This window comes from Dendrobates tinctorius, unplaced genomic scaffold (genome assembly GCF_039654945.1).
Source record: "Dendrobates tinctorius isolate UK_male_01 unplaced genomic scaffold, ASM3965494v1 ptg000272l, whole genome shotgun sequence".
In the NCBI taxonomy this organism is placed as follows: Eukaryota; Metazoa; Chordata; class Amphibia; order Anura; family Dendrobatidae; genus Dendrobates; species Dendrobates tinctorius.
The window spans coordinates 11830480-11855000 of NW_027361939.1; the positions used below are offsets into that span (position 1 = coordinate 11830480).

At 42.3% G+C, this 24521-nt stretch overlaps 15 non-coding genes across 15 annotated transcripts; 4 read left to right on the plus strand and 11 right to left on the minus strand.

Moving 5' to 3' along the window:
- Nucleotides 1–413: 413 nt before the first annotated feature.
- Nucleotides 414–486, minus strand: TRNAR-CCU (transfer RNA arginine (anticodon CCU)). The gene has a single exon. It is a non-coding gene; the product is annotated as a tRNA-Arg (tRNA).
- Nucleotides 487–1592: 1106 nt separating this feature from the next.
- On the minus strand, nt 1593–1665 carry TRNAR-CCU (transfer RNA arginine (anticodon CCU)). Its single transcript has one exon. It is a non-coding gene; the product is annotated as a tRNA-Arg (tRNA).
- A 126-nt stretch (nt 1666–1791) lies between these two features.
- Nucleotides 1792–1884, minus strand: TRNAI-UAU (transfer RNA isoleucine (anticodon UAU)). The gene is given in 2 exon segments: nt 1792–1827; nt 1847–1884. It is a non-coding gene; the product is annotated as a tRNA-Ile (tRNA).
- An 887-nt stretch (nt 1885–2771) lies between these two features.
- On the minus strand, nt 2772–2844 carry TRNAR-CCU (transfer RNA arginine (anticodon CCU)). Its single transcript has one exon. It is a non-coding gene; the product is annotated as a tRNA-Arg (tRNA).
- Nucleotides 2845–2965: 121 nt separating this feature from the next.
- On the minus strand, nt 2966–3058 carry TRNAI-UAU (transfer RNA isoleucine (anticodon UAU)). Its single transcript is given in 2 exon segments — nt 2966–3001; nt 3021–3058. It is a non-coding gene; the product is annotated as a tRNA-Ile (tRNA).
- An 887-nt stretch (nt 3059–3945) lies between these two features.
- TRNAR-CCU (transfer RNA arginine (anticodon CCU)) lies at nt 3946–4018 on the minus strand. Its single transcript has one exon. It is a non-coding gene; the product is annotated as a tRNA-Arg (tRNA).
- A 126-nt stretch (nt 4019–4144) lies between these two features.
- On the minus strand, nt 4145–4237 carry TRNAI-UAU (transfer RNA isoleucine (anticodon UAU)). Its single transcript is given in 2 exon segments — nt 4145–4180; nt 4200–4237. It is a non-coding gene; the product is annotated as a tRNA-Ile (tRNA).
- Nucleotides 4238–5123: 886 nt separating this feature from the next.
- TRNAR-CCU (transfer RNA arginine (anticodon CCU)) lies at nt 5124–5196 on the minus strand. Its single transcript has one exon. It is a non-coding gene; the product is annotated as a tRNA-Arg (tRNA).
- A 1104-nt stretch (nt 5197–6300) lies between these two features.
- Nucleotides 6301–6373, minus strand: TRNAR-CCU (transfer RNA arginine (anticodon CCU)). Its single transcript has one exon. It is a non-coding gene; the product is annotated as a tRNA-Arg (tRNA).
- Nucleotides 6374–7438: 1065 nt separating this feature from the next.
- TRNAR-CCU (transfer RNA arginine (anticodon CCU)) lies at nt 7439–7511 on the minus strand. The gene has a single exon. It is a non-coding gene; the product is annotated as a tRNA-Arg (tRNA).
- A 10074-nt stretch (nt 7512–17585) lies between these two features.
- Nucleotides 17586–17657, plus strand: TRNAE-CUC (transfer RNA glutamic acid (anticodon CUC)). The gene has a single exon. It is a non-coding gene; the product is annotated as a tRNA-Glu (tRNA).
- Nucleotides 17658–18772: 1115 nt separating this feature from the next.
- On the plus strand, nt 18773–18844 carry TRNAE-UUC (transfer RNA glutamic acid (anticodon UUC)). The gene has a single exon. It is a non-coding gene; the product is annotated as a tRNA-Glu (tRNA).
- A 1919-nt stretch (nt 18845–20763) lies between these two features.
- On the minus strand, nt 20764–20836 carry TRNAM-CAU (transfer RNA methionine (anticodon CAU)). The gene has a single exon. It is a non-coding gene; the product is annotated as a tRNA-Met (tRNA).
- Nucleotides 20837–20924: 88 nt separating this feature from the next.
- Nucleotides 20925–20996, plus strand: TRNAE-UUC (transfer RNA glutamic acid (anticodon UUC)). The gene has a single exon. It is a non-coding gene; the product is annotated as a tRNA-Glu (tRNA).
- Nucleotides 20997–21888: 892 nt separating this feature from the next.
- TRNAE-CUC (transfer RNA glutamic acid (anticodon CUC)) lies at nt 21889–21960 on the plus strand. The gene has a single exon. It is a non-coding gene; the product is annotated as a tRNA-Glu (tRNA).
- Nucleotides 21961–24521: the final 2561 nt, after the last annotated feature.

Sequence of the window (24521 nt, forward strand, 5' to 3'; positions counted from 1 at the left end):
GCCAGGGTGAAAATTGAAAGATTACTCATTTTGTTTTTTAATAAAGAACATGATATGGAAAACCATTGTCAAAAATGTTCCAAAAATGGTTCACTTTTTTCACTTATTCTTTTATATTTTGAGATTTGCAAACATTGTGTGGTTGAAAGCATATCCATATCTTAGAAAATATACTCTGTGGTATTCGGGGCATTAGTGAAGATGAAAACAATTAAGATGCTAGGCTTTTCCGCCACACAAAGTCGATACTGTTGCGTGTTAACACTTCTCTCAGTACATAGAAAGGATCGCTCTAAATGGCAGAGGTTTGCAAGAACTAAGTCACGAGAAAACAAGACAATCGTCCAGTAGAACAGTTTTCACCTGCACCATCAACAATCCATGAGATGCTGTTGGAAAGGGAAATCCACAAGCACCCCAGATGGGACTTGAACCCACAATCCCTGGCTTAGGAGGCCAGTGCCTTATCCATTAGGCCACTGGGGCTGGATAGCAAAAGTAAAAAATCAAAAAAAAATTTTTGCCTCATAAGAGTGAAGCAATCGCCACAAAATCATGAACCGATTCAACTACTTCAGTAGTCAAAAATACTAAAGAAAGACAAGAAAAGAATGATCCAGGTGACGGTCGAACTCACAACCTCGGCATTGCTCAACAGTTACTGCTTTATAAGTACCGCACGCTGTCTGATTGCACCACTGGAGCCATGCGGGTATGGATGGAAAGGATAAATTCTCCAAAAAAAAGAGACATTTGAAAGGGGATTGTTCTTCAGGAAATTAACTATTGCTTACAACAGGTTTGGGCGGGGGGTTATAATAATGTTTGACAATATGTATTCTACCATATCGCAATCTTTCTTAAAAATGAGAAATTTGTGCGCTGGGTCTTTTTAGACTCAAACATCCTGGGATTTTTTCAGGAAATGCGCTCGTACATTTGCTGCAATGAACACAAGTTGACGCTATAGTTTGCATTGAAGCATCTAATGAGGGTTTGCCAAAATTCTTCTGAATTCAGGGGCAAAAGGGTCATCTGTGACATCACCTTTTTTGATTCCTAGATCCTGTATTAACAGCTGCGTACAGAGGTGTTGTCAGACTTTGTAACCCTACCTCTGACATTAAGGTGAAACTGCTCGAGAACGACAGGATGTACGAGTCCAAAATAGCTCCAGTGGCCAGGGTGAAAATTGAAAGATTACTCATTTTGTTTTTTAAAAAAGAACATGATATGGAAAACCATTGTCAAAAATGTTCCAAAAATGGTTCACTTTTTTCACTTATTCTTTTATATTTTGAGATTTGCAAACATTGTGTGGTTGAAAGCATATCCATATCTTAGAAAATATACTCTGTGGTATTCGGGGCATTAGTGAAGATGAAAACAATTAAGATGCTAGGCTTTTCCGCCACACAAAGTCGATACTGTTGCGTGTTAACACTTCTCTCAGTACATAGAAAGGATCGCTCTAAATGGCAGAGGTTTGCAAGAACTAAGTCACGAGAAAACAAGACAATCGTCCAGTAGAACAGTTTTCACCTGCACCATCAACATTCCATGAGATGCTGTTGGAAAGGGCAATCCACAAGCACCCCAGATGGGACGCGAACCCACAATCCCTGGCTTAGGAGGCCAGTGCCTTATCCATTAGGCCACTGGGGCTGGATAGCAAAGGTAAAAAATCAAAAAAAAATTTTTTCCTCATAAGAGTGAAGCAATCGCCACCAAATCATGAACCGATTCAACTAATTCAGTAGTCAAAAATACTAAAGAAAGACAAGAAAAGAATGCTCGAGGTGAGGGTCGAACTCACAACCTCGGCATTGCTCAACAGTTACTGCTTTATAAGTACCGCGCGCTGACCGATTGCGCCACTGGAGCCATGCGGGTATGGATGGAAAGGATAAATTCTCCAAAAAAAAGAGACATTTGAAAGGGGATTGTTCTTCAGGAAATTAATTATTGCTTACAACAGGTTTGGGCGGGGGGTTGTAATAATGTTTGACAATATGTATTCTACCATATCGCAATCTTTCTTAAAAATGAGAAATTTGTGCGCTGGGTCTTTTTAGACTCAAACATCCTGGGATTTTTTCAGGAAATGCGCTCGTACATTTGCTGCAATGAACACACGTTGACGCTATAGTTTGCATTGAAGCATCTAATGAGGGTTTGCCAAAATTCTTCTGAATTCAGGGGCAAAAGGGTCATCTGTGACATCACCTTTTGTGATTCCTAGATCCTGTATTAACAGCTGCGTACAGAGGTGTTGTCAGTCTTTGTAACCCTACCTCTGACATTAAGGTGAAACTGCTCGAGAACGACAGGATGTACGAGTCCAAAATAGCTCCAGTGGCCAGGGTGAAAATTCAAAGATTACTCATTTTGTTTTTTAAAAAAGAACATGATATGGAAAACCATTGTCAAAAATGTTCCAAAAATGGTTCACTTTTTTCACTTATTCTTTTATATTTTGAGATTTGCAAACATTGTGTGGTTGAAAGCATATCCATATCTTAGAAAATATACTCTGTGGTATTCGGGGCATTAGTGAAGATGAAAACAATTAAGATGCTAGGCTTTTCTGCCACACAAAGTCGATACTGTTGCGTGTTAACACTTCTCTCAGTACATAGAAAGGATCGCTCTAAATGGCAGAGGTTTGCAAGAACTAAGTCACGAGAAAACAAGACAATCGTCCAGTAGAACAGTTTTCACCTGCACCATCAACATTCCATGAGATGCTGTTGGAAAGGGAAATCCACAAGCACCCCAGATGGGACTCGAACCCACAATCGCTGGCTTAGGAGGCCAGTGCCTTATCCATTAGGCCACTGGGGCTGGATAGCAACGGTAAAAAATCCAAAAAAAATTTTTTCCTCATAAGAGTGAAGCAATCGCCACCAAATCATGAACCGATTCAACTACTTCAGTAGTCAAAAATACTAAAGAAAGACAAGAATGCTCCAGGTGAGGGTCGAACTCACAACCTCGGCATTGCTCAACAGTTACTGCTTTATAAGTACCGCGCGCTGACCGATTGCTCCACTGGAGCCATGCGGGTACGGATGGAAAGGATAAATTCTCCAAAAAAAAGAGACATTTGAAAGGGGATTGTTCTTCAGGAAATTAACTATTGTTTACAACAGGTTTGGGCGGGGGGTTATAATAATGTTTGACAATATGTATTCTACCATATCGCAATCTTTCTTAAAAATGAGAAATTTGTGCGCTGGGTCTTTTTAGACTCAAACATCCTGGGATTTTTTCAGGAAATGCGCTCGTACATTTGCTGCAATGAACACACGTTGACGCTATAGTTTGCATTGAAGCATCTAATGAGGGTTTGCCAAAATTCTTCTGAATTCAGGGGCAAAAGGGTCATCTGTGACATCACCTTTTGTGATTCCTAGATCCTGTATTAACAGCTGCGTACAGAGGTGTTGTCAGTCTTTGTAACCCTACCTCTGACATTAAGGTGAAACTGCTCGAGAACGACAGGATGTACGAGTCCAAAATAGCTCCAGTGGCCAGGGTGAGAATTGAAAGATTACTCATTTTGTCTTTTAATAAAGAACATGATATGGAAAACCATTGTCAAAAATGTTCCAAAAATGGTTCACTTTTTTCACTTATTCTTTTATATTTTGAGATTTGCAAACATTGTGTGGTTGAAAGCATATCCATATCTTAGAAAATATACTCTGTGGTATTCGGGGCATTAGTGAAGATGAAAACAATTAAGATGCTAGGCTTTTCCGCCACACAAAGTCGATACTGTTGCGTGTTAACACTTCTCTCAGTACATAGAAAGGATCGCTCTAAATGGCAGAGGTTTGCAAGAACTAAGTCACGAGAAAACAAGACAATCGTCCAGTAGAACAGTTTTCAATCGCACCATCAACATTCCATGAGATGCTGTTGGAAAGGGAAATCCACAAGCACCCCAGATGGGACTCGAACCCACAATCCCTGGCTTAGGAGGCCAGTGCCTTATCCATTAGGCCACTGGGGCTGGATAGCAAAGGTTAAAAATCAAAAAAAAATTTTTTCCTCATAAGAGTGAAGCAATCGCCACCAAATCATGAACCGATTCAACTAATTCAGTAGTCAAAAATACTAAAGAAAGACAAGAAAATAATGCTCCAGGTGAGGGTCGAACTCACAACCTCGGCATTGCTCAACAGTTACTGCTTTATAAGTACCACGCGCTGACCGATTGCGCCACTGGAGCCATGCGGGTACGGATGGAAAGGATAAATTCCAAAAAAAAAGAGACATTTGAAATGGGATTGTTCTTCAGGAAATTAACTATTGCTTACAACAGGTTTGGGCGGGGGGTTATAATAAAGTTTGACAATATGTATTCTACCATATCGCAATCTTTCTTAAAAATGAGAAATTTGTGCGCTGGGTCTTTTTAGACTCAAACATCCTGGGATTTTTTCAGGAAATGCGCTCGTACATTTGCTGCAATGAACACACGTTGACGCTATAGTTTGCATTGAAGCATCTAATGAGGGTTTGCCAAAATTCTTCTGAATTCAGGGGCAAAAGGGTCATCTGTGACATCACCTTTTGTGATTCCTAGATCCTGTATTAACAGCTGCGTACAGAGGTGTTGTCAGTCTTTGTAACCCTACCTCTGACATTAAGGTGAAACTGCTCGAGAACGACAGGATGTACGAGTCCAAAATAGCTCTAGTGGCCAGGGTGAAAATTGAAAGATTACTCATTTTGTTTTTTAATAAAGAACATGATATGGAAAACCATTGTCAAAAATGTTCCAAAAATGGTTCACTTTTTTCACTTATTCTTTTATATTTTGAGATTTGCAAACATTGTGTGGTTGAAAGCATATCCATATCTTAGAAAATATACTCTGTGGTATTCGGGGAATTAGTGAAGATGAAAACAATTAAGATGCTAGGCTTTTCCGCCACACAAAGTCGATGCTGTTGCGTGTTAACACTTCTCTCAGTACATAGAAAGGATCGCTCTAAATGGCAGAGGTTTGCAAGAACTAAGTCACGAGAAAACAAGACAATCGTCCAGTAGAACAGTTTTCACCTGCACCATCAACATTCCATGAGATGCTGTTGGAAAGGGAAATCCACAAGCACCCCAGATGGGACTCGAACCCACAATCCCTGGCTTAGGAGGCCAGTGCCTTATCCATTAGGCCACTGGGGCTGGATAGCAACGGTAAAAAATCAAAATTTTTTTTTCCTCATAAGAGTGAAGCAATCGCCACCAAATCATGAACCGATTCAACTACTTCAGTAGTCAAAAATACTAAAGAAATACAAGAAAAGAATGCTCCAGGTGAGGGTAGAACTCACAACCTCGGCATTGCTCAACAGTTACTGCTTTATAAGTACCGCGCGCTGACCGATTGCTCCACTGGAGCCATGCGGGTAAGGATGGAAAGGATAAATTCTCCAAAAAAAAGAGACATTTGAAAGGGGATTGTTCTTCAGGAAATTAACTATTGCTTACAAAAGGTTTGGGCGGGGGGTTATAATAATGTTTGACAATATGTATTCTACCATATCGCAATCTTTCTTAAAAATGAGAAATTTGTGCGCTGGGTCTTTTTAGACTCAAACATCCTGGGATTTTTTCAGGAAATGCGCTCGTACATTTGCTGCAATGAACACACGTTGACGCTATAGTTTGCATTGAAGCATCTAATGAGGGTTTGCCAAAATTCTTCTGAATTCAGGGGCAAAAGGGTCATCTGTGACATCACCTTTTGTGATTCCTAGATCCTGTATTAACAGCTGCTTACAGAGGTGTTGTCAGTCTTTGTAACCCTACCTCTGACATTAAGGTGAAACTGCTCGAGAACGACTGGATGTACGAGTCCAAAATAGCTCCAGTGGCCAGGGTGAGAATTGAAAGATTACTCATTTTGTTTTTTAATAAAGAACATGATATGGAAAACCATTGTCAAAAATGTTCCAAAAATGGTTCACTTTTTTCACTTATTCTTTTATATTTTGAGATTTGCAAACATTGTGTGGTTGAAAGCATATCCATATCTTAGAAAATATACTCTGTGGTATTCGGGGCATTAGTGAAGATGAAAACAATTAAGATGCTAGGCTTTTCCGCCACACAAAGTCGATACTGTTGCGTGTTAACACTTCTCTCAGTACATAGAAAGGATCGCTCTAAATGGCAGAGGTTTGCAAGAACTAAGTCACGAGAAAACAAGACAATCGTCCAGTAGAACAGTTTTCACCTGCACCATAAACATTCCATGAGATGCTGTTGGAAAGGGAAATCCACAAGCACCCCAGATGGGACTCGAACCCACAATCCCTGGCTTAGGAGGCCAGTGCCTTTTCCATTAGGCCACTGGGGCTGAATAGCAAACGTAAAAAATCAAAAAAAATTTTTTTCCTCATAAGAGTGAAGCAATCGCCACCAAATCATGAACCGATTCAACTACTTCAGTAGTCAAATATACTAAAGAAAGACAAGAAAAGAATGCTCCAGGTGAGGGTCGAACTCACAACCTCGATATTGCTCAACAGTTACTGCTTTATAAGTACGGCACGCTGACCGATTGCGCCACTGGAGCCATGCGGGTACGGATGGAAAGGATAAATTCTCAAAAAAAAAGAGACATTTGAAAGGGGATTGTTCTTCAGGAAATTAACTATTGCTTACAACAGGTTTGGGCGGGGGGTTATAATAATGTTTGACAATATGTATTCTACCATATCGCAATCTTTCTTAAAAATGAGAAATTTGTGCGCTGGGTCTTTTTAGACTCAAACATGCTGGGATTTTTTCAGGAAATGCGCTCGTACATTTGCTGCAATGAACACACGTTGATGCTATAGTTTGCATTGAAGCATCTAATAAGGGTTTGCCAAAATTCTTCTGAATTCAGGGGCAAAAGGGTCATCTGTGACATCACCTTTTGTGATTCTGAGATCCTGTGTTAACAGTTGCGTACAGAGGTGTTGTCAGTCTTTGTAACCCTACCTCTGACATTAAGGTGAAACTGCTCGAGAACGACAGGATGTACGAGTCCAAAATAGCTCCAGTGGCCAGGGTGAAAATTGAAAGATTAATCATTTTGTTTTTTAACAAAGAACATGATATGGAAAACCATTGTCAAAAATGTTCCAAAAATGGTTCACTTTTTTCACTTATGCTTTTATATTTTGAGATTTGCAAACATTGTGTGGTTGAAAGCATATCCATATCTTAGAAAATATACTCTGTGGTATTCGGGGCATTAGTGAAGATGAAAACAATTAAGATGCTAGGCTTTTCCGCCACACAAAGTCGATACTGTTGCGTGTAAACACTTCTCTCAGTACATAGAAAGGATCGCTCTAAATGGCAGAGGTTTGCAAGAACTAAGTCACGAGAAAACAAGACAATCGTGATGCTGTTGGAAACGGAAATCCACATGCACCCCAGATGGGACTCGAACCCACAATCCCTGGCTTAGGAGGCCAGTGCCTTATCCATTAGGCCACTGGGGCTGGATAGCAATGGTAAAAAATCAAAAAAAATTTTTTTCCCCATAAGAGTGAAGCAATCGCCACCAAATCATGAACCGATTCAACTACTTCAGTAGTCTAAAAATACTAAAGAAAGACAAGAAAAGTATGCTCGAGGTGAGGGTTGAACTCACTACCTCGGCATTGCTCAACAGATACTGCTTTATAAGTACCGCGCGCTGCCCAATTGCGCCACTGGAGCCATGTGGGTACGGATGGAAAGGATAAATTCTCCAAAAAAAAGAGACATTTGAAAGGGGATTGTTCTTCAGGAAATTAACTATTGCTTACAACAGGTTTGGGCAGGGGGTTATAACAATGTTTGACAATATGTATTCTACCATATCGCAATCTTTCTTAAAAATGAGAAATTTGTGCGCTGGGTGTTTTTAGACTCAAACATCCTGGGATTTTTTCAGGATATGCGCTCGCACATTTGCTGCAATGAACACACGTTGACACTATAGTTTGCATTGAAGCATCTAATGAGGGTTTGCCAAAATTCTTCTGAATTCAGGGACAAAAGGGTCATCTGTGACATCACCTTTTGTGATTCCTAGATCCTGTGTTAACAGCTGCGTACAGAGGTGTTGTCAGTCTTTGTAACCCTACCTCTGACATTAAGTTTGAAACTGCTCGAGAATGACAGGATGTACGAGTCCAAAATAGCTCCAGTGGCCAGGGTGAAAATTGAAAGATTACTCATTTTGTTTTTTAATAAAGATCATGATATGGAAAACCATTGTCAAAAATGTTCCAAAAATGCTGAACATCAGGGTATTTGTGGCTCTTACTGACCTTTAGCACAAGATTTCATTTTGTTTCATAGCTTAAACCATTCTCAACTACACCTTATTACTCCAAAGCGTCAAGGGACTCAACAATCCATGTGTTCTGTCTGTCACTAAGGCTCCTGTTTCCTTTCGAATCGGAAACGTTTCAGTGAGAAAGTTCTGAGTGGGTGACACGATATCCCAAGAAAAGGGGGGAGAATAGTTCCACGTGTGAGGAAAAAACCTCATGAACTTCAGATTACCAACTGACGTGCTAAGTACCATGCTCATGTGGCAACTTTTTTCTTTTGTGATGTAAAAGCTATTTAATCAAAGCAAAAACTTCTTTTTTTTTTTTTTTTTTTTTAAATTTATCTTGCTGCTTAGTGTATAACTTGTCCCACGTGGTATAGTGGATAGGACCTAGTATCCCTGGTCGACTGGTTTACTTCCTGCTATGGGAGTGACACTCCTTTGGAACTAGTACACACATTCGAAAGCTGCCCCGTGCCTTGTACGTGGAAACAGTTTAGGAACTAAATTGGTTATGTTTTGGTACTGAATCGGAAAAATCTGTGGCCCTGTAGCCAAGATGGAGACAGAATCGATTGAGAAAACGAGGGACCAGTACCCCGTCTAAGAATCGAACGTTCATCTTTCAGCTTATGAGACTGATTTGCTTACAACTGTGTTAACGAGGCAAGCTGCGCAAATAGAACTGCAGAAGTTGCTTGTACCAAGTAGAAAACTTATTTTTTTTCAGATTGTCACTGATAAGACAGCACATCTTTTCCCATATGGTCTAGCGGTTAAGATTCCTGGTTCTCACCCAGGTGTCCCGGGTTCATCTCCCAGTATGGGAATGTACTTTTCTGTACTGCCACCAACATTCAAAGACAAAGGTGTTTTTCAGACAAAAGTATTTCAGGTAGAATTTGCGTTAAGCTGTCGAAAATTCTGAACGCCATCTTTTGGTCCGTTCGTTGTGATGAACTTTGGCACAAGATTTAATTTGGTTTCATAGCTCAAATCAATCTCAACTAGCCCCTTTTACAGCAAACGTGTCAAGAGAATCAACAACCCATGTGTCCTGTCTGTCATTTGGGTTCGCAAATTCTTACTTATCAGAAACATTTTAAATCTGAAAGGGAAAGTTCTAATTTGTTGACAGAATCTCTTCAGAAAAGAGGAGACCGCTTTCCCCGTGTGAGGATCGAACTCACGAACTTCAGAATATGAGACTGACGCGCTCGCTACTGACGGGTGTTTTTCAGACAAAAGTATTTCAGGTAGATTTTGCGCTTTGCTGTCAAACAGCTCAAATCACTCTCATCTGCCTCTTTATACAGCAAACGGGTCAAGAGAAACAGCAACCCATGTGTCCCATCTGTCATTTGGGTTCACAAATCCTTACTTATCAGAAACGTGTTAGAACTGAAAGGGAAAGTTCTAAGTTTTTGACAAAATCTCTTCGGAAAAGAGGAGCCTGCTGCCCCGTGTGAGGATCGAACTCACGACCTTCAGATTATGAGACTGACGCGGGTGTTTTTCAGACAAAAGTATTTCAGGTAGATTTTGCGCTTAGCTGTCAATCATTCTGAACACCAGCTTTTGGTTACATTCATTGTGACGACTTTTGGCACAAGATTTAATTTTTTTTCATAGCTCAAATCACTCTCATCTGCCTCTTTATACAGCAAACGGGTCAAGAGAACCAGCAACCCATGTGTCATTTGGGTTCACAAATCCTTACTTATCAGAAACGTGTTAAAACTGAACGGGAAAGTTCTAAGTTTTTGACAAAATCTCTTCGGAAAAGAGGAGCCCGCTGCCCCGTGTGAGGATCGAACTCACGACCTTCAGATTATGAGACTGACGCGGGTGTTTTTCAGACAAAAGTATTTCAGGTAGATTTTGCGCTTAGCTGTCAAACAGCTCAAATCACTCTCATCTGCCTCTTTATACAGCAAACGGGTCAAGAGAAACAGCAACCCATGTGTCCCATCTGTCATTTGGGTTCACAAATCCTTACTTATCAGAAACGTGTTAGAACTGAAAGGGAAAGTTCTAAGTTTTTGACAAAATCTCTTCGGAAAAGAGGAGCCTGCTGCCCCGTGTGAGGATCGATCTCACGACCTTCAGATTATGAGACTGACGCGGGTGTTTTTCAGACAAAAGTATTTCAGGTAGATTTTGCGCTTAGCTGTCAATCATTCTGAACACCAGCTTTTGGTTACATTCATTGTGACGACCTTTGGCACAAGATTTAATTTTTTTTCATAGCTCAAATCACTCTCATCTGCCTCTTTATACAGCAAACGGGTCAAGAGAACCAGCAACCCATGTGTCATTTGGGTGCACAAATCCTTACTTATCAGAAATGTGTTAGAACTGAACGGTAAAGTTCTAAGTTTTTGACAAAATATCTTCGGAAAAGAGGAGCCCACTGCCCCGTGTGAGGATCGAACTCACGAGCTTCAGATTATGAGACTGACGCTCTACCTACTGCGCTAACGAGGCAAGATGCACGTGCCAATCTGCAGACGTTTCTTGTGCAAGCTCCCGAGCTGATTTTTTTCAATAGATACCTCAGTGTGTAGCTATCTATTCCCATATTGTCTATCGGTTAGGATTCCTGGTTTTCACCCAGACGGCCCGGGTTCGACTCCCGGTATGGGAACGCACCTTTTACTGTACTACTGCCAACAATCAAAGACAGAAATGTATTTTCCAGACAATAATATTTCAGGTAGATTTTGTACCTTGCAGTCAAAAATGCTGAACATCAGGGTATTTGTGTCTCTTACTGACCTTTAGCACAAGATTTCATTTTGTTTCATAGCTTAAACCATTCTCAACTACACCTTATTACTCCAAAGCGTCAAGGGACTCAACAATCCATGTGTTCTGTCTGTCACTAAGGCTACTTTCACACATCAGGTTTTCGGCGTCAGGCGCCATCCGGCGTCGTGCCGGAATGCCGGATCCGGCAAATGTTTTGTAAAACCTGATGTGCCGGATCCGGTTTTCTGCCGGATCCGTCTTGTTCTTGACAGACAAAACCGGATCCGTCTCATCCGGTTCATCCATTTTTCTATCAGTTTTTCGACGGATTACGCCGGATCCGGTTTTTAAAATTGACCCTTGTGGCCTTCCGAACGGGATTGGCTACTGGAAAACTATATATAGCATGTTCCTACAGCCCTTCTTTGACAGGTTGTAGAGAAGAAAGTGCAGGTTGGAGAGAAGAGCAAGTTACTGGCGAAGATTGATGTTGTCATTGGAAATATTACCACTAGAAGTTCTGTGACGGTTTCAGTAATGAGGGACAATTTTGCACTATACTTTATGTCACCTCAAGGCAGAGTACACTGGCAGGATGACAGAGTGTGAAAGATTTGTGCCCTAACCAAACTTGTGTACCTTCTGGACCAACTGTATATACCTTTGCCAACCAAAGTTGGCTATCTTGTCATGGTCTTACTATTTTTAGCTTTAGGCCACAGGTGTGTACCTGGTTGTGTTTTATGCAAAGTATTTCACCTTTTAACAAAAGTTGTGTACATTGTTAGGAAATCACCAACAATAAACACAACTTTTCAGGTGAAATACTTTGCTTCAAACACAACCAGGAACACAACTGTGGCAAAAAGCTAAAATTTACCCACAGTTATATACCTGGTTTTGAATACCTTTTTACCTTTTAAATACCCTGTATTTAACCTTTTTTTTAAACATATTTCGCCGCAGAAAGAAATGACAGACAACCAGTATAAACAATAATTTAACTTTTATTTAAAATATTTTTTTTTGTGTAAACTGTTTTTAAAGTTAAAAAAACTTTTTTAATAAAGGTTTGAAACCAACCAAATGGGCATTTTTATTACAAAAAAAAATTATAACTCGGTGTAGTGTAGGGTGGAAATACTGCTGGAGGGGCTGTGGGACACTTCGACAATGGGAGTGTGGAGAGAGGACTGGGATCGTGGTGGGGAAGGAACAGTTAGAGGTGATGGTGTGGAAAAAGCTACAGAATGGGTGGACATGTGGGAGGCAGAAGAGGTGGTGGGCGGTGGAGTGGAGGGTTGGGCAGGGACTGTAGGAGCAGATGATGTTGATGGAAAGTTGTATGGGGAAGGAGTTTGGTACGGGGAAGGAGTTTGGTACGGGGAAGGAGTTTGGTACGGGGCAGGTTGCTGGAAGTGGGGAGATGTCTGGTACTGGGGAGGTTGCTGGTACTGGTGAGGTTGCTGGTATGTAATAGGAGTGGCTGGAGGGGGTGCAGATGTAATAGGAGGGGGAGGATGGAAAGTGGCTGGAGGGGGTGCAGATGTAATAGGAGGGGGAGGATGGAAAGTGGCTGGAGGGGGTGCAGGTGGAGGAACTACAGTGGTGGGAGGTGGAGGTTGGGAGGTAACCTGCTGTAGAGCACCGTGGCACGAATGCATTACATGCATCTGCTGGGTAGGAGAGTGTTGCCATGCGCTCCACAACAGACCTGAAAAAGGTGTGGTTTGGCGAAGATCTTGCTTCTGAATGCATGGTTTGCAGAAGTGTCTTCACCTCCAGAATGCTGGAGTTGATCTGCTGAAAGCCTGCGGAGATTTGCTCTGACAAGACTTTTAGACAGTTCTGGAAAGATGCATTCAGATGCAAGAACTCTGGCGCATAACTCTTTTCCTGACCCCTCTGCCGCTGTCGCCCAGTACCCGCAGGTGTACTAGAGGTGGCAGGGGCAGAAGGGTGGGGTAAAGGGAAAGCGATCTCCTCACCAGCAGCTTCATGTAATGTAGGCGGCCACAGTGCTCCTGTGCTGGTGGATGGGACAGATGGGTCGAATGTGTGGGAAGGCTGGGAAGGTGCAGATGTACCGGGGCGGTCGAAGTGTCCCTCGGTGCCGGTCTCCTCAGGGATCGCCTCAGAAGGGTCCAATCGTGCAGGCTCCCGAGTGCTGCTCACCGTGCTGTGGAATAAAGAGAAAAAAAAACAATTAAAATACTGACATGGTATGGCCCTGGCTGAAAAAAAAGTTACATCTAACATTTTTTTTCACATGTGGTGTGTAATATTTACCTTCTAGTGACCATTGTTTCCCGGAGGAACGACAGGGCTTGTGCGTACTTGTACTTGCTCCTGCGTCCTCCAGATCCACTCGGGGCCCGCATCTCTTTATTGAACTCCTTCTTGAAACGATCCCTCACAGACCGCCACCGATTCACAATTCTGTTCCCTGAAACGAGAAAGGAGTGGTTAGTATACAACATCAGTGTTTCCCAAACTCCAGTCCTCATGGTCCCCAGGGGTCATGTTTTCAGGATTTCCATAGTAAATAGAAATCCTGAACACATGATCCGTGGGGACCACGAGGACTGGAGTTCGGGAAACACTGGTTTACATCAAGCAACCGGTACTGTATATACTTACGCTCTTTAATCTGGGCCCGAACATCGAGGTCCTCCCAGCGGCCCACAAGGAGCGAACAGATTTCCTCCCAGAGTCGTCGGGTAACGATAAGGTCAGCGTGGCGGCGGTCAGCCATATTCCAGAGCGGCTCCCTTTCTCTGACGAGATCGATGAGGTGGTCCACATCGAGTCCTCCATCCTCACCGTCAGAGTCGGGAGCACGCTGTGAAGGCTGTTAAAGAAAAAGACAAAAATAACATAATTAGCCTCCACAAAAGAAATGAAATAAAAAGTGCAAAAAAACAAAGCAAAAATATTTATACTTACACGCTGGTGACCGCCGCGTTGCTGTCGCCGACGACCCTGGGAGGCACTGCGAGGACCTCTTGGCCGAGCACCAGATTGGGAAGACTAGAGAAGAAAACAAAAAATGTTATGTCTTTGGATGTAGGCATTTGTTTGCTGTGTGTGGTCTGCAGAACATTGTTTTCTATGTGTTGTGTGTAGTGTGATGTTGTGTTTCTGCGTTTGATGCAAAAAACTTACCAATTGTGAGCCCACTCCAAGTGTCTATCCACCCCTTCCTTCTTCTTCTGGGAGCTCCTCTTCATCTTGTGAATCCTGTTTTGAAATAAAAGGCAATGAATAGACATATATTACAGAGATGATGGATTTTGGAAATAAAAACTTACCGTCAAACGCTGACGATGCGAGGGAGGGCTCCCAGAAGATGATGTGCTGTCTTCCTGGTGGCCACACTCCATGCCTGTGGGTGGTGTTCCAGCTGCTGCCATTGCTGCTGCTGCTGCTGCTGCATCTATTGGGCGGCTGTTGAATAAAGAGAAACAAAGGGCCAATGAATATCTTGATATTCAATAGCCCTAGTTTGGAGGAATGGGGGATTTGATAATTACCGTCTCTCATCTGCTGCTGGCCTCCCCTCCTCAGCATGTTCCATTTGCTGCTCCATTTGGGGTGGTGGTGGTGCTGATGGTGCTGCAGTGGTCTCCTGCCTTCTCCAGCTGCGCTTGGTTGCTTTCTTGGGTGGCATGTTGGGTGTGGCTGTGGGTCCCACTGTCTTGCTTTTATATATGTCTTGTGGGCAGAGCTACTGAGCATGCTCAGACCAAAAAAACCGGATCCGGCCACCGGATCCGGCTTTCGCCGGATCAGGCGCATTGCGGCACTCATAGGCTTTCATTGTGTGAAAAAGCCGGACGCGCCGGATCCGGCGTGTCCGGCTTTTTCGCCGGAGACAAAAAACGTTACAGTAGCCGTTTTTTCCAGACGCCGGATCGCGACACATTGCCGGATCAGGCGAAAACCGGATGAAACGCATGGCCATCCAGCGCGATCCGGTGCAAATGCAAGTCAATGGGGGGGAAACCGGATCCGGCATTGCATTTCGCCGGATCCGGTTTCTGTCAAAAGCACCGGATCACGCCTGACGGCGAAAACCTGATGTGTGAAAGAGGCCTAAGGCTCCTGTTTCCTTTCGAATCGGAAACGTTTCAGTGAGAAAGTTCTGAGTGGGTGACACAATATCCCAAGAAAAAGGGGGAGAATAGTTCCACGTGTGAGGAAAAAACCTCATGAACTTCAGATTACCAACTGACGTGCTAAGTACCATGCTCATGTGGCAACTTTTTTCTTTTGTGATGTAAAAGCTATTTAATCAAAGCAAAAACTTCTTTTTTTTTTTTTAATTTATCTTGCTGCTTAGTGTATAACTTGTCCCACGTGGAAAAGTGGATAGGACCTAGTATCCTTGGTCGACTGGTTTACTTCCTGCTATGGGAGTGACACTCCTGTGGAACTAGTACACACATTCGAAAGCTGCCCCGTGCCTTGTACGTGGAAACAGTTTAGGAACTAAATTGGTTATGTTTTGGTACTGAATCGGAAAAATCTGTGGCCCTGTAGCCAAGATGGAGACAGAATCGATTGAGAAAACGAGGGACCAGTACCCCGTCTAAGAATCGAACGTTCATCTTTCAGCTTATGAGACTGATTTGCTTACAACTGTGTTAACGAGGCAAGCTGCGCAAATAGAACTGCAGAAGTTGCTTGTGCCAAGTAGAAAACTTATTTTTTTTCAGATTGTCACTGATAAGACAGCACATCTTTTCTAGCAGTTAGGATTCCTGGTTCTCACCCAGGCGGCCCGGGTTCAACTCCCAGTATGGGAATGTACTTTTCTGTACTGCCACCAACATTCAAAGACAAAGGTGTTTTTCAGACAAAAGTATTTCAGGTAGAATTTGCGTTAAGCTGTCGAAAATTCTGAACGCCATCTTTTGGTCCGTTCGTTGTGATGAACTTTGGCACAAGATTTAATTTGGTTTCATAGCTCAAATCAATCTCAACTAGCCACTTTTACAGCAAACGTGTCAAGAGAATCAACAACCCATGTGTCCTGTCTGTCATTTGGGTTCGCAAATTCTTACTTATCAGAAACATTTTAAATCTGAAAGGGAAAGTTCTAATTTGGTGACAGAATCTCTTCAGAAAAGAGGAGACCGCTTCCCCGTGTGAGGATCGAACTCACGAACTTCAGAATATGAGACTGACGCGCTCGCTACTGACGGGTGTTTTTCAGACAAAAGTATTTCAGGTAGATTTTGCGCTTAGCTGTCAAACAGCTCAAATCACTCTCATCTGCCTCTTTATACAGCAAACGGGTCAAGAGAAACAGCAACCCATGTGTCCCATCTGTCATTTGGGTTCACAAATCCTTACTTATCAGAAACGTGTTAGAAAGTTCTAAGTTTTTGACAAAATCTCTTCGGAAAAGAGGAGCCTGCTGCCCCGTGTGAGGATCGAACTCACGACCTTCAGATTATGAGACTGACGCGGGTGTTTTTCAGACAAAAGTATTTCAGGTAGATTTTGCGCTTAGCTGTCAATCATTCTGAACACCAGCTTTTGGTTACATTCATTGTGACGACCTTTGGCACAAGATTTAATTTTTTTTCATAGCTCAAATCACTCTCATCTGCCTCTTTATACAGCAAACGGGTCAAGAGAACCAGCAACCCATGTGTCATTTGGGTTCACAAATCCTTACTTATCAGAAACGTGTTAGAACTGAACGGGAAAGTTCTAAGTTTTTTGCAAAATCTCTTCGGAAAAGAGGAGTCCGCTGCCCCGTGTGAGGATCGACCTCACGACTTTCAGATTATGAGACTGACGCGCTACCTACTGCTCTAACGAGGCAAAATGCACGTGCCAATCTGCAGACGTTTCTTGTGCAAGCCCCCGAGCTGATTTTTTTCAATAGATACCTCAGTGTGTAGAAAAGGGGGGAGAATAGTTCCACGTGTGAGGAAAAAACCTCATGAACTTCAGATTACCAACTGACGTGCTAAGTACCATGCTCATGTGGCAACTTTTTTCTTTTGTGGTGTAAAAGCTATTTAATCAAAGCAAAAACTTCTTTTTTTTTTTTTTTTTTTTTTATTTATCTTGCTGCTTAGTGTATAACTAGTCCCACGTGGAAAAGTGGATAGGACCTAGTATCCCTGATCGACTGGTTTACTTCCTGCTATGGGAGTGACACTCCTTTGGAACTAGTACACACATTCGAAAGCTGCCCCGTGCCTTGTACGTGGAAACAGTTTAGGAACTAAATTGGTTACGTTTTGGTACTGAATCGGAAAAATCTGTGGCCCTGTAGCCAAGATGGAGACAGAATCGATTGAGAAAACGAGGGACCAGTACCCCGTCTAAGAATCGAACGTTCATCTTTCAGCTTATGAGACTGATTTGCTAACAACTGTGTTAACGAGGCAAGCTGCGCAAATAGAACTGCAGAAGTTGCTTGTGCCAAGTAGAAAACTTATTTTTTTTCAGATTGTCACTGATAAGACAGCACATCTTTTCCCATATGGTCTAGCGGTTAGGATTCCTGGTTCTCACCCAGGTAGCCCGGGTTCAATTCCCGGTATGGGAATGTACTTTTCTGTACTGCCACCAACATTCAAAGACAAAGGTGTTTTTCAGACAAAAGTATTTCAGGTAGAATTTGCGTTAAGCTGTCGAAAATTCTGAACGCCATCTTTCGGTCCGTTCGTTGTGATGAACTTTGGCACAAGATTTAATTTGGTTTCATAGCTCAAATAAATCTCAACTAGCCCCTTTTACAGCAAACGTGTCAATAGAATCAACAACCCATGTGTCCTGTCTGTCATTTGGGTTCGCAAATTCTTACTTATCAGAAACATTTTAAATCTGAAAGGGAAAGTTCTAATTTGGTGACAGAATCTCTTCAGAAAAGAGGAGACCGCTTCCCCGTGTGAGGATCGAACTCACGAACTTCAGAATATGAGACTGATGCGCTCGCTACTGACGTGTGTTTTTCAGACAAAAGTATTTCAGGTAGATTTTGCGCTTAGCTGTCAAACAGCTCAAATCACTCTCATCTGCCTCTTTATACAGCAAACGGGTCAAGAGAAACAGCAACCCATGTGTCCCATCTGTCATTTGGGTTCACAAATCCTTACTTATCAGAAACGTGTTAGAAAGTTCTAAGTTTTTGACAAAATCTCTTCGGAAAAGAGGAGCCTGCTGCCCCGTGTGAGGATCGAACTCACGACATTCAGATTATGAGACTGACGCGGGTGTTTTTCAGACAAAAGTATTTCAGGTAGATTTTGCGCTTAGCTGTCAATCATTCTGAACACCAGCTTTTGGTTACATTCATTGTGACAACCTTTGGCACAAGATTTAATTTTTTTTCATAGCTCAAATCACTCTCATCTGCCTCTTTATAAAGCAAACGGGTCAAGAGAACCAGCAACCCATGTGTCATTTGGGTTCACAAATCCTTACTTATCAGAAAAGTGTTAGAACTGAACGGGAAAGTTCTAAGTTTTTGACAAAATCTCTTTGGAAAAGAGGAGCCCGCTGCCCCGTGTGAGTATCGAACTCACGACCTTCAGATTATGAGACTGATGCTCTGCCTACTGCGCTAACGAGGCAAGATGCACATGCCAATCTGCAGACGTTTCTTGTGCAAGCCCCCGAGCTGATTTTTTTCAATAGATACCTCAGTGTGTAGCTATCCATTCCCATATGGTCTAGCGGTAAGGATTCCTGGTTTTCACCCAGGCGGCCCGGGTTCGACTCCCGGTATGGGAACGCACCTTTTACTGTACTACTGCCAACAATCAAAGACAGAAATGTATTTTCCAGACAATAATATTCCAGGTAGATTTTGTACTTTGCAGTCAAAAATGCTGAACATCAGGGTATTTGTGGCTCTTACTGACCTTTAGCACAAGATTTCATTTTGTTTCATAGCTTAAACCATTCTCAACTACACCTTATTACTCCAAAGCGTCAAGGGACTCAACAATCCATGTGTTCTGTCTGTCACTAAGGCTCCTATTTCCTTTCGAATCGGAAACGTTTCAGTGAGAAAGTTCTGAGTGGGTGACACAATATCCCAAGAAAAGGGGGGAGAATAGTTCCACGTGTGAGGAAAAAACCTCATGAACTTCAGATTACCAACTGACGTGCTATGTACCATGCTCATGTGGCAACTTTTTTCTTTTGAGATGTAAAAGCTATTTAATCAAAGCAAAAACTTCTATTTTTTTTTTTTTTTTTAATTTATCTGCTGCTTAGTGTATAACTTGTCCCACATGGAAAAGTGGATAGGACCTAGTATCCCTGGTCGACTGGTTTACTTCCTGCTATGGGAGTGACACTCCTTTGGAACTAGTACACACATTCGAAAGGTGCCCCGTGCCTTGTACGTGAAAACAGTTTAGGAACTAAATTGGTTATGTTTTGGTACTGAATCGGAAAAATCTGTGGCCCTGTAGCCAAGATGGAGACAGAATCGATTGAGAAAACGAGGGACCAGTACCCCGTCTTAGAATCGAACGTTCATCTTTCAGCTTATGAGACTGATTTGCTTACAACTGTGTTAACGAGGCAAGCTGCGCAAATAGAACTGCAGAAGTTGCTTGTGCCAAGTAGAAAACTTATTTTTTTTCTGATTGTAACTGATAAGGCAGCACATCTTTTCCCATATTGTCTAGCGGTTAGGATTCCTGGTTCTTACTCAGGTGGCCTGGGTTCAACTCCCGGTATGGGAATGTACTTTTCTGTACTGCCACCAACATTCAAAGACAAAGGTGTTTTTCAGACAAAAGTATTTCAGGTAGAATTTGCGTTAAGCTGTCGAAAATTCTGAACGCCGTCTTTTGGTCCGTTCGTTGTGATGAACTTTGGCACAAGATTTAATTTGGTTTCATAGCTCAAATCAATCGCAACTAGCCCCTTTTACAGAAAACGTGTCAAGAGAATCAACAACCCATGTGTCCTGTCTGTTATTTGGGTTCGCAAATTCTTACTTATCAGAAACATTTTAAATCTGAAAGGGAAAGTTCTAATTTGGTGACAGAATCTCTTCAGAAAAGAGGAGACCGCTTCCCCGTGTGAGTATCGAACTCACGAACTTCAGAATATGAGACTGACTCGCTCGCTACTGACGGGTGTTTTTCAGACAAAAGCATTTCAGGTAGATTTTGCGCTTAGCTGTCAAACAGCTCAAATCACTCTCATCTGCCTCTTTATACAGCAAACGGGTCAAGGGAAACAGCAACCCATGTGTCCCATCTGTCATTTGGGTTCACAAATCCTTACTTATCAGAAACGTGTTAGAAAGTTCTAAGTTTTTGACAAAATCTCTTCGGAAAAGAGGAGCCTGCTGCCCCGTGTGAAGATTGAACTCACGACCTTCAGATTATGAGACTGACGCGGGTGTTTTTCAGACAAAAGTATTTCAGGTAGATTTTGTGCTTAGCTGTCAATCATTCTGAACACCAGCTTTTGGTTACATTCATTGTGACGACCTTTGGCACAAGATTTAATTTTTTTTCATAGCTCAAATCACTCTCATCTGCCTCTTTATACAGCAAAAGGGTCAAGAGAACCAGCAAACCATGTGTCATTTGGGTTCACAAATCCTTACTTATCAGAAACGTGTTAGAACTGAACGGGAAAGTTCTATGTTTTTGACAAAATCTCTTTGGAAAAGAGGAGCCCGCTGCTCCGTGTGAGGATCGAACTCACGACCTTCAGATTATGAGACTGACGCGCTACCTACTGCGCTAACGAGGCAAGATGCACGTGCCAATCTGCAGACTTTTCTTGTGCAAGCCCCCAAGCTGATTTTTTTCAATAGATACCTCAGTGTGTAGCTATCCATTCCCATATGGTCTAGCGGTTAGGATTCCTGGTTTTCACCCAGGCGGCCTGGGTGCGACTCCCGGTATGGGAACGCACGTTTTACTGTACTACTGCCAACAATCAAAGACAGAAATGTATTTTCCAGACAATAATATTTCAGGTAGATTTTGTACCTTGCAGTCAAAAATGCTGAACATCAGGGTATTTGTGGCTCTTATTGACCTTTAGCACAAGATTTCATTTTGTTTCATAGCTTAAACCATTCTCAACTACACCTTATTACTCCAAAGCGTCAAGGGACTCAACAATCCATGTGTTCTGTCTGTCACTAAGGCTCCTGTCTCCTTTCGAATCGGAAACGTTTCAGTGAGAAAGTTCTGAGTGGGTGACACAATATCCCAAGAAAAGGGGGGAGAATAGATCCACGTGTGAGGAAAAAACCTCATGAACTTCAGATTACCAACTGACGTGCTAAGTACCAAGCTCATGTGGCAACTTTTTTCTTTTGTGATGTAAAAGCTATTTAATCAAAGCAAAAACTTCTTTTTTTTAATTTAATTAATTTATCTTGCTGCTTAGTGTATAACTTGTCCCACGTGGAAAAGTGGATAGGACCTAGTATCCCTGGTCGACTGGTTTACTTCCTGCTATGGGAGTGACACTCCTTTGGAACTAGTACACACATTCGAAAGCTGCCCCGTGCCTTGTACGTGAAAACAGTTTAGGAACTAAATTGGTTATGTTTTGGTACTGAATCGGAAAAATCTGTGGCCCTGTAGCCAAGATGAAGACAGAATCGATTGAGAAAACGAGGGACCAGTACCCCGTCTAAGAATCGAACGTTCACCTTTCAGCTTATGAGACTGATTTGCTTACAACTGTGTTAAAGAGGCAAGCTGCGCAAATAGAACTGCAGAAGTTGCTTGTGCCAAGTAGAAAACGTATTTTTTTTCAGATTGTCACTGATAAGACAGCACATCTTTTCCCATATGGTCTAGCTGTTAGGATTCCTGGTTCTCACCCAGGTGGCCCGGGTTCAACTCCCGGTATGGGAATGTACTTTTCTGTACTGCCACCAACATTCAAAGACAAAGGTGTTTTTCAGACAAAAGTATTTCAGGTAGAATTTGCGTTAAGCTGTCGAAAATTCTGAACGCCATCTTTTGGTCCGTTCGTTGTGATGAACTTTGGCACAAGATTTAATTTGGTTTCATAGCTCAAATCAATCTCAACTAGCCCCTTTTACAGCAAACGTGTCAAGAGAATCAACAACCCATGTGTCCTGTCTGTCATTTGGGTTCGCAAATTCTTACTTATCAGAAACATTTTAAATCTGAAAGGGAAAGTTCTAATTTGGTGACAGAATCTCTTCAGAAAAGAGGAGACCGCTTCCCCGTGTGAGGATCGAACTCACGAACTTCAGAATATGAGACTGACGCGCTCGCTACTGACGGGTGTTTTTCAGACAAAAGCATTTCAGGTAGATTTTGCGCTTAGCTGTCAAACAGCTCAAATCACTCTCATCTGCCTCTTTATACAGAAATGGGTCAAGAGAAACAGCATCCCATGTGTCCCATCTGTCATTTGGGTTCACAAATCCTTACTTATCAGAAACGTGTTAGAAAGTTCTAAGTTTTTGACAAAATCTCTTCGGAAAAGAGGAGCCTGCTGCCCCGTGTGAGGATTGAAATCACGACCTTCAGATTATGAGACTGACGCGGGTGTTTTTCAGACAAAAGTATTTCAGGTAGATTTTGCGCTTAGCTGTCAATCATTCTGAACACCAGCTTTTGGTTACATCCATTGTGACGACCTTTGGCACAAGATTTAATTTTTTTTCATTGCTCAAATCACTCTCATCTGCCTCTTTATACAGCAAACGGGTCAAGAGAAACAGCAACCCATGTGTCATTTGGGTTCACAAATCCTTACTTATCAGAAACGTGTTAGAACTGAACGGGAAAGTTATATGTTTTTGACAAAATCTCTTCGGAAAAGAGGAGCCCGCTGCTCCGTGTGAGGATCGAACTCACGACCTTCAGATTATGAGACTGACGCGCTACCTACTGCGCTAACGAGTCAAGATGCACGTGCCAATCTGCAGACGTTTCTTGTGCAAGCCACCGAGCTGATTTTTTTCAATAGATACCTCAGTGTGTAGCTTTCCATTCCCATATGGTCTAGCGGTTAGGATTCCTGGTTTTCACCCAGGCGTCCAGGGTGTGACTCCCGGTATGGGAACGCACCTTTTACTGTACTACTGCCAACAATCAAAGACAGAAATGTATTTTCCAGACAATAATATTTCAGGTAGATTTTGTACCTTGCAGTCAAAAATGCTGAACATCAGGGTATTTGTGGCTCTTACTGACCTTTAGCACAAGATTTCATTTTGTTTCATAGCTTAATCCATTCTCAACTACACCTTATTACTCCAAAGCGTCAAGGGACTCAACAATCCATGTGTTCTGTCTGTCACTAAGGCTCCTGTTTCCTTTCGAATCGGAAACGTTTCAGTGAGAAAGTTCTGAGTGGGTGACACAATATCCCAAGAAAAGGGGGGAGAATAGTTCCACGTGTGAGGAAAAAACCTCATGAACTTCAGATTACCAACTGACGTGCTAAGTACCATGCTCATGTGGCAACTTTTTTCTTTTGTGATGTAAAAGCTATTTAATCAAAGCAAAAACTTCTTTTTTTTTTTTTTTTTTTTAATTTATCTGCTGCTTAGTGTATAACTTGTCCCATGTGGAAAAGTGTATAGGACCTAGTATCCCTGGTCAACTGGTTTACTTCCTGCTATGGGAGTGACACTCCTTTGGAACTAGTACACACATTCGAAAGCTGCCCCGTGCCTTGTACGTGAAAACAGTTTAGGAACTAAATTGGTTATGTTTTGGTACTGAATCGGAAAAATCTGTGGCCCTGTAACCAAGACGGAGACAGAATCGATTGAGAAAACGAGGGACCAGTACCCCGTCTAAGAATCGAACGTTCATCTTTCAGCTTATGAGACTGATTTGCTTACAACTGTGTTAACGAGGCAAGCTGCGCAAATAGAACTGCAGAAGTTGCTTGTGCCAAGTAGAAAACTTATTTTTTTTCAGATTGTCACTGATAAGACAGCACATCTTTTCCCATATGGTCTAGCGGTTAGGATTCCTGGTTCTCACCCAGGTGGCCTGTGTTCAACTCCCGGTATGGGAATGTACTTTTCTGTACTACCACCAACATTCAAAGACAAACGTGTTTTTCAGACAAAAGTATTTCAGGTAGAATTTGCGTTAAGCTGTCGAAAATTCTGAACGCCGTCTTTTGGTCCGTTCGTTGTGATGAACTTTGGCACAAGATTTAATTTGGTTTCATAGCTCAAATCAATCTCAACTAGCCCCTTTTACAGCAAACGTGTCAAGAGAATCCACAACCCATGTGTCCTGTCTGTCATTTGGGTTCGCAAATTCTTACTTATCAGAAACATTTTAAATCTGAAAGGGAAAGTTCTAATTTGGTGACAGAATCTCTTCAGAAAAGAGGAGACCGCTTCCCCGTGTGAGGATCGAACTCACGAACTTCAGAATATGAGACTGACGCGCTCGCTACTGACGGGTGTTTATCA